This window comes from Microcebus murinus, chromosome 10 (genome assembly GCF_040939455.1).
Source record: "Microcebus murinus isolate Inina chromosome 10, M.murinus_Inina_mat1.0, whole genome shotgun sequence".
Taxonomy (NCBI): Eukaryota; Metazoa; Chordata; class Mammalia; order Primates; family Cheirogaleidae; genus Microcebus; species Microcebus murinus.
The window spans coordinates 9,551,420-9,564,119 of NC_134113.1; the positions used below are offsets into that span (position 1 = coordinate 9,551,420).

At 60.1% G+C, this 12,700-nt stretch overlaps 1 protein-coding gene across 1 annotated transcript in view; it reads left to right on the forward strand.

Annotated features, from left to right (window-relative positions):
* LOC105858493 (DNA dC->dU-editing enzyme APOBEC-3G-like) overlaps positions 1-12,700 on the forward strand; it is a 207,153-nt gene that overhangs the window by 190,400 nt on the left and 4,053 nt on the right. The window lies entirely within an intron of this gene.

Here is a 12,700-nt window from a genome sequence, read left to right on the forward strand (position 1 = left end):
GTCCGGCCATAGGCACCTGAGTGAGTCCATCAGGGAGAAGAGAGGAAAGAGAATGCTGTGGGGTGCAGAAAGTTCTGCTCATTAAATCCGTTGCTATGGTTTTGTTGCCTGGGTCTGCAAATGTAACCCAAGAACAGGTTTCCAGAAGGACCCCACTGGGGAGCAGGTGCCTGGCTTAGGGACTGGGGCGCAGACAGGAGGCGGCTGAGGCAGGGGTTGAGTGGACAGCCAGCAGGTCCCAGGCCCAGGGTCCCAGATCCAGGGGCAGGCCATTGTCAGCTGTGACAGGGCTGCAGAGCTGGGCCAAGGTCCGGGCACCCACGGCCTGTGGGGTCCAGGCAGGGGCAAGGGAGGACAGCAGATGGGGGAGCCCACCCCCAGGGGAAGCCCCCAGTAGCCCCTGCCCCACCCACCCTCCCACTCCAGGTGCCCGGGCCTGCCTGTCCTGTGAGCCCTCGGCCCTGTGCAGCCCCCTCTGCTGGACCCTGAGCTGGCGTCTCCACATCCTGCTAGGTCCATCTCCTGAGGCCCGAGAGGCCCCACACAGAGCCCCCCAGAGAAGGGGAGACGCACTGCCACGCTGACAGCCCACCCCACAGAGGAGAAGGGCTCCCTGAGCCCGCGTGTCCAGAGGAAAGTCCGTGGGAAGCGGCCTTGTCCGTGGGGGACACTGTGCACAGCAGGGCCTGTCTGGAGAGAGGGGGGGAGGCTGGTCGGGGTCACGGCTCTGGGCAAGGGCAGTGGGGAGGGAGAACCCGGCCAGGACAGGTGACTGGGGGAGACCACAGAACCGGTGCTGAGGGGCCAGGCATATGGAGGTGCTGTCAGGGAGCATGACCCTGGGTGGAGCCCTCCTGAGTCTCCCCACAGATAGGACAGAAGGGTCCTCATAGCAGAGGGGCAGAGCCCCTCCCATCTGTCCATGAGGAGTGGGGTCCATCTGAGAACACAGGGGACACCTCTGAGGTTTCCACCTGCACACGGTGATCAGTGGGCCTGAGGGGCAAGGAAACCTGTGCTCAGTGTGGCAGCCAGGGTGGACTGCCCCCAGGAAGTGGACTTTACCTGCATGGGACAGCTGGCCAGGAAAGGGTGGTCTGACAGATGCTAGGACAGGGGTGTCAGTGGACAGGGACAGCCCCACAGGCCCACACGGCCAGCCCCTCTACTGGTAGCTGTGCTGGGTGAAGCAGGAGGACATGAGAGAAGGTGGGGTGACCTGCCACTAGGACTCAGGGGCTGGCCTGGGGCAGGAACCCAACCTCCCCACATTTCTCCAGGGCCTGGAGGTGGGAGGAAAGGGCCCAGGGTGGCCCTCCTGAGCCGGATACATGTTACTGCATCCCTCTGCTCCCTGGAGGGGGGGCCTGGCAGGTCTCTGCACCTCTCTGAGCCTCTATTGTCTCCTCTGGGTCCTGGGGATGGAACTGTCCATGCTCTAGTTTTCAGTCAGCAGACGGATGAGACAGGTGGCCTCAGCACCTATGTGTCCCCTTCCCTTCCTGGGACCTGGCACGAAGCCCCGTCCTGCTCTCAGAGCAGCCCCTCCCCCGCCCCCCGCAGTGCAGGACTGAGGCAGCCCCCTGGATACGCAGCGCCCGGGAGCCAGGGCCAGGCGGCCCTGCGCTGCCCGCTGTGGGGTGCAGGCTCGGCCGTCCGGGAGCCTGACTTCCGGGAGCATGGGCCCTGTGGGGCCATTCTGCAGCGTGTGACACCTGTCCTCCCACCTGTGCCCCGTCCTCCTGCCTTCCAGCTACTTCTACCGAAAGTGACCGAGTGGTGCCAGAGTTTCTTTTCCTCTGTGTCAGCCACAGAGTCCAGGTAGGGCTGGTGTCAGGGTGGGGAATCAAAAGCAAAGCTGCCACAAAACTGGCAGAGAAGTTCCTGTTCTGTGACCCTGATGTGGGTGGCATCCTGGCCTCAGTTTGGGCAGGGGTGGGGCACAGCACCCGAGTCAGCAGCTCTCAGTCACTTCGTGACATCATATATAAGGCTCCCGAGTCCTAAGAGGATCTGGGCGAGGATCACACCGTCACCCCTGTGCCGGTCCCAGAAGCAGGAGGCCTGAGACGGGAAGTGTCACGGGGCAGCACGAGGAGTTCAGCCCAGCACGGAGCCCAGGTACCGCCGGCCCCTCAGAGCATCTCTGCCTCTGAGCCCCTCGCCAGCTCTTGGGAGGGCCCCCTCTCCGCCGTGACCCACAGTGACCCTCCCTCCTCTGCCCTCTCTCGGGGCCTGGCCTCTAGCTCTGGGTCCCAGCCCTGGTGTATGGGTGGCTGGTCCCTGTCCTGTGTGTCCCCCTCCTGGGGCAGGTGTGCGGGGAGCCAGCGCCTCTGGACGACGGGGCCTGCCCGAGTAAGTGAAGACGGTTTCACGGGGGATTCTCCTCACCTGTGCTTAAATGAACCTCGGGCTGGAAAATGCCCAGAGTCACAGACAGAGCCATGAGTCCCCTGGGGAGCTGGAGAAGGAGCTTGAGCAAGGGGGAGGCCTCGATGGTCACCAACCTGGCCGTCCCTGAGGCAGGTCCGTGGTCCCTGGTGTCAGACACTCAGACATGAGCGCTTGGTATGGAAGTTGCAGCGAGGAAACACGGTAAGCCCAGGCAACCTGCAACTTCAACAAAGAGTAACAGCAGTAACCTGGAACGTCACTCACTGAAACATCGCTCAGCGCAGCGCGGACTGTTTTCCTTGGCTACACCCGGCCGCCCCATTCGGCTGCAGGAGCAGCACGTGCGGAGGGCGGGGCAGCAGGACGGGAGGAAAGGCAGCCCGTGAGGGTGGGCTGGGGACACTTCATCCTGACAGGGAGACTCTGAGGTCCACAGTGTCACTGTCATGTCAGCATTGTCCCCACTGGTCCAGGCTGACTGGCAGCTGGGAGCGTAACCTGCAAGGCCCTGCAGGGCCTGGAGCTGAGGTGAGGAGGGAGCATGTGGACCGCTGAGGACAAGGACTGGGGCTGAGGGCACCGTCAGCGTCTGCCACACTCAGGAGGAAGGAAGGAGACAGCCCAGTGCCTGGGGCTGTGACATCCTGCCCTGGCTCTGTCGGGCCCTGGCCACACTCCCAGCCCCCGGGCTCCTGGCCGTGGACCCCTTCCCTTCCTGGGCAGGCCCTGCCGTGCTGCTTAGGGGCTGTTGGGATGACCGTTGTGTCCCTATCTGTCCCCTGCTTCCCTTGGCCTAGAGGGCGCCCAGGACAGACCAGGCCAGAGCAGGAGGGTGCAGGGCTGGGTCCCTCTAGCACGGCCGGCCCCAGCTCCTCTGCAGGAGCACATCGGTATCACACCCTCCTGCCACCACTGTGTCTGAAGAAGACCTGCCCTCTCTGTGTGTCCCTGCTCCTGGTTCCAGTTCATTCCACCTGGCACCTGGAGACAAGTGTCCTGGCCTTTCCTGGCAGGATCGTTCCCTTTGGGTAGGACTCGGACATGGGGCACGGAGGGCCCAGCTCCACGGACCCTCATGTCCGCACGCAGAGCCGGAGGTCCCCACACCGGGGTGGCTCTGAGGCTCGGGTCTGGCTCCTGCAGGGCTCACGTGGGGCTGGGTGGGCTCTGGATCCCTCTCGGCTCTCGGGAAGCACAGGGCTGTGCTCGCAGGAGGGCACAGGGTGTGTTTGTCGACTAGAAAAGCCACCGGGGGTGGAAAGCAAGGGCCTGGGGCCCACATGCCCGGGTTCCCCCGGACCCTCAAGACCAGCGGGGCGATAGCCCGTGAGGGTGCTGTGCTGGCCCCTCGCTCTGTGCCGGGCGCTGTCCTCAGTGCTGCCCCGATCTGTGCTTGCCTGCACAGAAAGAAAGATGTGCACAACTCAAGTTTCAACTGTAGAAAGTAATGCCTGTTTTGGGCTACAGAGCACTTGTCATTTTTTTATCAGTGTGACAGTGAAAAGCTAAAGGTTCAGAGCAGAGAGTTCCTGGCATTCTCTTTCCTCTCTTCTCCCTGATGGACTCACTCAGGAGCCTATGGCCCGACACTGGCGTTACCCAAAGTCAACCCTGAGACCCGAGGAAAAGCCCCAGTGGCTCCCCCTGGAGCGGGGGCTGCTGGGCTGGCAGAGCCAGGACAGGGTGGACAGGGAGGTCGGGGGACCAGACCCAGCTATAACCTGGGGAGAGGGGCAGGGGCCTCCCCAGAGCATGCGCGTGCACTGCCCTATCCCAGGGGAGACCCTGCCAAGGCCAAGGCAGCCCCCACATAGGGCAGAGAGGGAGGCCTGGTGACTGCAGCGAGAGAGTGCAGCCCCTCCTCTGACAGCTGCCCCAGCACGTGGGGTGCAGGGAGGGAGGTGGGCTGGAGAGGGAGGGAGTTTGGAGGGAGGGACAAATAGGCTGTGGGGGAGGGGAGAAGATAAAGGGGGGCAGGAGGGAGAAATGTGGGCTACAGGGGAAGAGCTGTGGGTTACAGGGGGAGGGATGAGGGGTACAGAGGGAGGGATGAGGGGTACAGGGATGGGGGTACAGAGGAAGTCATATGAGGTACAAGGGGAGGGATGAGGGGTACAGTGGAGGGATGAGGGGTGGAGGGGAGGGATGACAGGTACAAGAGAGGCAGGGGTAGTCCCAGGAGGAGTCTTCTGTTTATGCGTTTTACCCACTATTGCCACAGACACCTGATGGATCCACACACTTTCAGTTCCTACTTTACAAATGACCCTTCTATCTTTGGGCAACATAAAACCTACCTGTGTCACGAGGTAGAAGTTCTGGAAGGTGACTCCTGGGTCCCACTGGACCACTACAAAGGCTTCCTGCATAACCAGGTGACCACCCCAACCACCTGCATCTAGGGCCTGCATGGGTAGAGGGTTCTAGGGTGTGCTTGTGGTGTCCCAGCGTTTCTATCACTTGTGCTTCCTGTAGCTGCTGTTGCTCTGCCCTGGGATGAGGTAGGTGACTTTGGCTTCAGGTGATGCCCCATGGTTGGTGGCTTCAAGCCCCACATCAGCAACTGGCCACATGTTCCAGGGCCTGGCACCCCTAGCCCAGGGTCACCCCCATGTCCAAGGCTCAGCCACCCCGCAATGCTGTGCTCAGAGGGGGTCAGGGCAGAGGGAAAGGGTCTGCCCCTGGCCAGGTGGTGTCAGTCGGCCCAACGCCCGTGTGGCTGCTGAGGACCCTGCCCAGGACCCCTCATGGAGCAACTTTCACAGGAACACCTGCCGAAGGCTCTAGCCGAGGACACAGGGCTGCCAGGACTTCACAAGGCAAAGATTCCCGGAGGCTGCCCCTTCACCTGACCCTGTGGAATGGAGGCCCAGGGGGGACAGGGTGGGAGAGGCCATCCTGAGACTCTGTCCTGACCAACGCAGGGCCCACAGGAAGTCCGAAGAGGCCAGGTCAGGATGCCACGGGTGGCCAAGCATCTGGGGAGGAGCAGGGACTGGCCAGGCCCTGTCACACCTGTTGTCCCATCTGCTCTGGTATCCTCGGCATGACTGGGTCCCGGTCCCTGGTGGAGCTTCCTTCACTGCAGTGTGGGCGGGTCTCTGTGATTGCATTGGCCACATCAGTGAAAATCATCCCATGACCAAGGACTCACCCCTGGGCCGTCTCCTGCTGGGGCTATTGTCCCCTCTCATTCTGCACAGGGAACCCTTTTGGTCTGAGTCTGTGTCCCCCTTGGGCTCAACACAGGTGAATCACAGTGTAGAAGCTTCTAGAATGATTGCTGCACATGTGGAGATGGAGCCGGGAATAGATAGATAAGGGATCAATCCCCCCAGGAAGGAAGCACAGCCAGCTCAGGGGCATCAGACCAATGACCTTGGGGTTCAGCTGGCCCCTCTTTCCTCCCCCAGCTCTGCAGCCCCTCCCTGCACAGCCAAGCCTGGGGTCCCCAAGGCTCTGACCTCGGGTGCCAAATTTGAGGGTGCTCAAAAGCCTCAGTTATCAGAGAAATCACATCTTAATCAAAGACTGAAATATTTAATGCAATTTAAAATCAAATTTAATCCCAAAGCTATAAGATGAACAAAATGTTAACATTTTAAATAAAGACAGGTAGTGACAGGGCTATGTGGAATTGCAGAATGTATCTGAGTTGAGAACAAAGAGAAAGTCATCACTCCTGGTCTGTCTGTGGACATTTGTTGACATTTGTTCATCTTTGAATTTTTGCATTAATTGGATATTGAAACATTGCAGAAAAATTCATTCATCTTGATAACTGAGGTTTGGGTGCCCCCATCATTTTATGTGGAAGGCCCCTGTTCCCCAGCCTCACCCTGGTTCCGGCTCTGTCCCTGCCCACAGGTGAGCACACTCTGCTTTCCTTTCCAGCCCCGGGATATGCCCAGTGGCTATGGGGGCCGCCACGCAGAGATGTGCTTCCTGGACCAGGTTGGTTCCTGGCGGCTGGACCCAGCCAAGCACTACAGGGTCACCTGCTTCGTATCCTGGAGCCCCTGTTTCACCTGTGCCCACCAGGTGGCCAAGTTCCTAAGCAGGAGCAGCCACGTGAGCCTGCGGGTCCTGGCTGCCCGCATCTATGATCTCTTCTCTGGATATGAGGAGGGGCTGAGCACCCTATGGGGGGCTGGCGCCCAAATCGCCATCATGACCTCTGCAGGTCAGCAGGAATCTTATGTGTGGGGGGTTGACATGGAGGGGGCCCTGGGAAGGTGCCTGAAAGTGGGGAAGGGTCAGTGTCCCTGTGGAAGGCCCTGGTCTGCTGCCTGCAGAGGTGCTGGCTGCACGCTGGGACCCACCGTGGGGCCTATTGGAAGAGGGTCCAGCCCAGGAGAGGTGGTCCAGGAGGGGATGGAGAGAGGGAGGCTAGGAGTGGAAGCAGGCCTTGGGGCTTCCAGAAAGAATCTGGACTGGGCTGGGTCAGAGTCAAGAGGAAGAAACAGTGTGACAAAGAAGCTAAGTTCCCAGGGGACGATGACAGAGGAGGGGACAGAAAGACCATGTGCAAAGTCTGTCCCTAGAGTCATCCACCCTGGTTGCCCCTCCCCACCCACAACAGGGGCTTGACATGTCTCCCCTGTCCCTCTCAGACTTTGAGCACTGCTGGGACACCTTTGTGGACCACCAGGGAAGGCCCTTCCAGCCCTGGCAGGGGCTGGATGAGCACAGCCACTCCCTGAAGAATAGGCTGCGGGACATTCTCCAGGTGGGGCCACCCTCTGGCCGGTGCCACGGCTGCCTCCTGCCCCCTCTATCCCTGGCCCTTCCCTGCCCTCTGCTCAGAGCCTCCTGGGGTTCCCACCTCCCAGGGGTGTCCAGCTCCACCCCTCCGTCCCCTTCTCACAACCTCCCTCTGCTCTCTCCCCTCCTGGGTGCCCCCTTCCTCTTCTGTCCTTGTCACTGTCCCCAGATTCCTGTCTGTGTCGTCTCTCTGACTCTCACTCCTGCTCTGTTCAATCTCCCCTGCAATTCCAGCCTTAGGCAGCTGGCAGGACCATGTGCTGAGCAGGAGGATGAGGCACCTTCTTTCAGGACACATAAAGGGACAGCCACGGAGATCTGCAGATGACCCATAGAGACCAGCAAAAGCGACGAGCTCACAAGAAATGCATTTTTTAAAAAATCAGAATTCATTAATTCTTACTTGAAAATTGACCTCATGCTTCAAGTATGCAGTGTCCCATAGCCTCAGCACTCTCACATGGCTTGGCAACGTGCTGATGAAATGATTACTTTTGCTACTTTCATATCTAGACCAATAGACAATGTGTTAGTTATCTTCCATAGTTTGTTTCCTCTGTACCTGTATCATGAATTCCAAGATTTTAAATAAACGCTACAAGTCTGTAAATGTCTTTCCTTACAGCAGTGGAGCCTCATGTGGGGCAAAGATCATAGTATTTCCCTCTGGGAAGAGAAACCTCTAAAGCTTCCAGGACAGGAATCTGCGTTCAAACCCTACCTGCCTTGACAAAGTCATGCTGCCGGCCAGCCCTCTTTCACAGGGACAAGGCCTGCAGTGGTTACAGAGGAAGCACAGTCTCCTCACTGGGCGGGAGCCACACATGTGCAGTCTGGAGTGGGGGGTGTTCCAGGGGTCTCCCGTCCCCACATCCCCCTGATTCCACCCCCTAGAGAGGAAGTGGGAGGAGCCCATGGCTGAGACCCAGGACGGGGCCAGTCAGGAGGAAGGAGCCCAGGGACAGTCCAGGTCTAGGACAGGGGTGGGGGACACTGCAGCCCTGGGAGACCCAGCTCAGCCCCAGTGGGAAGGGGAGCTCAGCCCGGGGCAGGAGGTCAGGGCCAGAGACAGACCCCGGGGCCAGGGCAACAGGGGTCAGGGCTGTGGCTAGGCTGTGTCTGTCCCGCCCTGGGTACTGGTTCCTGCCTCTGTGACGTGTGGCTTATTTGCTTGATGACACCAGGCGCCTGCCACCTCAGGATGTCCTGTGGCACCTCAGGAGCCACATATGTGACTAAGAACAGGGCTCACAGGCAGGTGTTCCTGGTTAGAAAGGGTGCACTGGTCCCCTGGCCCAGAGATACAGACACACAAACAGATATACACAGACACATACACACACACTAACACACATATACACACAGACACACACATACAAACTGACAAAAGAGAAAGGAAATTTATATGGGATACCCCAGAAACATACACACCCCCAGGGCCACCGTGCCTATGCCGGAAAGAGGGGGTCTCATCACTGCACGTGGGGGATTGCAGGGAGGACTTCGTCATTACCCCGCACGATTCGGTTTTGATTTCAGGCTCTGACAGCAGCCCGGCCCCGTCCCAGATGTGATTGACCAAAACCCACAAGACGTCACTCTGGGCAATGGGCCAAGCTGGGAGAGGCCAGAACACGGCACCCTGGTGGGAGAGACCACTCTGTGCTGCCCCAGGTCAGGGTCCTGGTGGCTCTGTTCTTGTCCTCCCAGGGCCCTGTCTCCCTCCCCCTCCCCCCAGATCCCTCAGCTCCCTGAGCCTCACCTCAGAGTATTGTCTCCGACTGGGGGCCCTACGGGTCTGGGGGAGGGACTGGACACGGCCCCTGGTACCCTGCTGAGACCCTGGCTGGCACTGGCAGCCTGTCGTCCTTCCCAGCTCTAGGCTGGGCAGGGCGCCCATCATGGTGGCAGAGCTGGGACCGAGTGCAGAGCAGCTGGACTGCAGACCCGTGCAGAGCATCGGCCCCAGGGTGACACAGGCTGAGCGGACCAGCAGCCTCCCAGGGTCCCTGTGCCCTGGTCTGTCCCTCTGACCAGTCTGGACTCCTGCTGGGCACTCATCCTGTCCCCACTGCTCCTCACAGGGGACCAGGGCACACCCTGCCCACACCCTGGGTCCTGCACAGGGAACCGGGACCCACAGGGCCCCTGGTTGGGGGCGAGGCTCTGCAAAGAGGCCCTGGGGAGACGGGGAAGGGGACGAGGGTTGGGAGATGGGGTCCTCGAGGACGACAGGGTCTACCTGGGACCTGCCCAGGACAGCACAGAGTGGTGTCTTTCTCCAGGACAGGGTCCTCAGTCTTCCTCCAGCTTGGCCCCTTTGCCCAGAGTGACTACATCTTGTGGCCTTTTGGTCACCTGCTTTTAGGGTGGGGGTGGGGCTGCCGTCAGAGCCCAGGAATCCAGACCAAGGGACCAGGCTTGATGTCCAGGTTCTCCCCTCCCCACCCCATGTCAAATGCTGAGGTAGGTGTCGGGGTGTCTGGATTAGCCCCTGGAAGGTTCTTTTTTCTCATGCAACTGTGTGATGTGCATGTGTGTGTTAGTATGTGCATATGTATGTATGTGTGTGCATTGTGCATGTATGTGTATGTGTGTTAGTGTGTGTGTCTGTGCCAGGGGACCAGTGCGCCCTTTCTACCCAGGAACACCTACCCATGAGGCCCATTCTTAGTCACATATGTGGCTCCTGAGGTGCCACAGGACATCCTGAGGTGGCAGGCGCCTGCTGTCATCAAGCAAATAAGCCACATGTCACAGAGGCAGGAACCAGTGCCCAGGGCGGGACAGACACAGCCGAGCCACAGCACTGACACCTGCTGCCCTGGCCCCTGGATCTGTCTCTGGCCCTGACCTCCTGCCCCGGGCTGAGCTCCCTGGGGCTGAGCTGGGCCTCCCAGGGCTGCTGTGTCCCCCTGCCCCTGTCCTAGACCTGGACTGTCCCTGGGCACCTTCCCCCTGACTGGCCCTGTCCTGGGTCTCTTCCATGGGCTGTCTGGGCCCCCAATGCTTCCTGTCCCTCCTAAGCCCCAGGTCCCTGCTGCAGGTGACGTGGGCTAGCATTAGCCGGTAGACGGATGTGTTATTTTGGGCGGGGCAGGGAGGAGGGCAGCAGGGCAGGAGTCAGAGCCGGGTTCTGACAGCACTGGTGGTTTAAAAACAATTTCTGTGCAGCAGACGACACCACACAGGGAGCACCGGGGCCTAGAGGGACCCTTGGCCCAGCAGAGGGACCGGCTGGTGGAAATGAGCATGGGGCCTGGCTGGGAGTCCCCTCTGTGCAGTCCAGGGGTGGAAACAGGCTCCTGATGCCCCACCCAGATGCTGACATCCCTGCGTGACCCACGACACGCACACTGAGCACCCACGTGTGCACAGCAGAGGCAGCTCACCGAGCTGAGGCTGGTCCCAGGAGGAGCGGTGTCCCGAGAGCAGGGCCCAGAGCTGTCAGGGACAGGGGCCAGCCCTGATCTCCAGGGACAGAGTCAGGATGTCAGGGACAGAAATGGCCCCTGGAGGCTTTCCTCAGGGGACTTGGGGACGGGGTGGGGGGCAGACCGGTCTGGGGAGGCAAGGACGCCAGACGTGTGGAGATGGGGCTAGGAGAAGGCTTTTCCTCTCCGAGGATCCGTGTCTCCCTGCCCCTCTGCTGGCCCACAGCAGGCCGGGAGCAGACGGGACTGGTAAAGTGCATAATGTCAGCGCACTAATTGTCGAGTGTTTATACTGAGGTCACCTGTTAATACGTGGCGAAGTTGGGGTCCCGCCCCATAGAGCACGTGATGGCAGGCTCTGGGAGCCAGGCCTGAAGCAGCAGGACTCTGACCTGGAAAATGGGGGAGGGGTGTACAGGAGGGGGAAGAGGGACCCCACTGTGTGGCCTCAGCACAGCGGGGTACCCTCGTTTCTCTGATTCCTGGGCTTAGATGAGGCAGGACATGCCACACCCGTCTCTAGGCCCCAGCTGGGCCCCTGGGTGGTTGATGACAGCAGGCGGCTCCCACAGGATGTCCTGTGAGACCTCAGGAGCCACATATGAGACGGAGAACAGGCCTTGCTGCAGCTGTTCCTGGGCTAACAGGCTGAACCACTTCCCGGGGCCAATACGCGGACACACAGGCACACACAGGCACACTCTCACAGTGGCACGAGAAGAGGAACCCTCCGCGGGACACCCCAGGCACACCCAGATATCAACTTCAGCCCTGTCCAAATCAGAGCATTTCGGCCACTGTCCTGTGGGGGGACTCATTGTCCATCCTGACCCTTTGGTTTTGATTTCTGCATTCTAGCAACAGTCCCACCTCGAAATGAGTCACCAAAAAATGTGGTCACTCTGGGCGAAGAGGCCAATCTGGGAGAGGACAGAGGACGTCAGCTGGGAGAACAGTGCTCTGCGCTGTCCTGGGGCAGGTCCCTGCCACCCTTCCACGCCCTGGGCCCTGCAGGGCAGGCACCAACAGAACACTCTTGCCCTCACACGCCTCCACTCCCCAGGACTGGAAGGCCCCTGGGACACTGCTGAAACCCCGGCGGGGCACTGGCAGCTGTGGTCACCCGGGCTCTGGGGTGGGTAGGGCTACAGGGGGCAAATGTGAGCGCACTTTCTTCATGCTGCAGTGCAGCCTGTTTTCCGTCAGTGGGTGGGAGTTTGACAAGGAAGCTCCATTAGCAGATGACACCCACAGTAGTGGCAGAGCTGGGACCTTGTATAGGGCAGCATGGACTCCAGACCTGTGCAGAACATCCATTCTTACCCCAGGGTGACCCAGGATGAGCGGACCAGCGTCCTCCCCAGGGTCCCTCTGCCCCAGTCTGTCCTTCTGACCCCGTCTGGATCCCTGCTGGGCACCTGTCCCACCCCCAGTTTTCCTTACAGGGGACCAGGGCAAATCTCGGGCACAGCCCGCACCTGCTGAAGACGAGATTCTCCCTAAACCACCCTGGACTCCCACACGGAAGCCGTGGGTCCTCCCATTTCCCAAGCTTCGGTGGGAACTCCAGCGGACGCAGGGATTTTTCACTCAATGATCCAGAGGCGGGAATGGGAGGAGGGCTGTCATTCCCCAGGAACGGATGGGATTCCCGTCACCCTTACTTAAAAGTGTCTCCAGGATACACCGTTTTTAAACAATCTTCTCTATGAATTGGTTTCCAATGCTACTTTTCAATCCAGATCTTGGACCCCAGGCTCTGTTTATGCTTTCATGGGCAATAGTGTTTAGCTTTGTGGCACAGTGCTCTGGGAAAAGGGGGAATTTTTAGCAGGGAATCTCGCCACCCACTCCCCCCACCCCCAAAAATAAACTAAAACAAGCAATCAGGACCCAGCAACACGGCTGAATGACGGCCAGCCAGGCCGTCAAGTTGCTGGTAGCACCAAGCTGTCAAGCTGCCTGACACCCACCTCTCTCCCTGCACCCAAGGGCTGCTCCAGCCCCTCAGCCCAGGAAGCCCTGGGGGTCCCAGAGGGGCAGGCGGTGCTGCGCTTTGGGTTCCCGCAGGCAGAGGACGAGCTGCTGGGGAAGGACGAGCCTGCTGC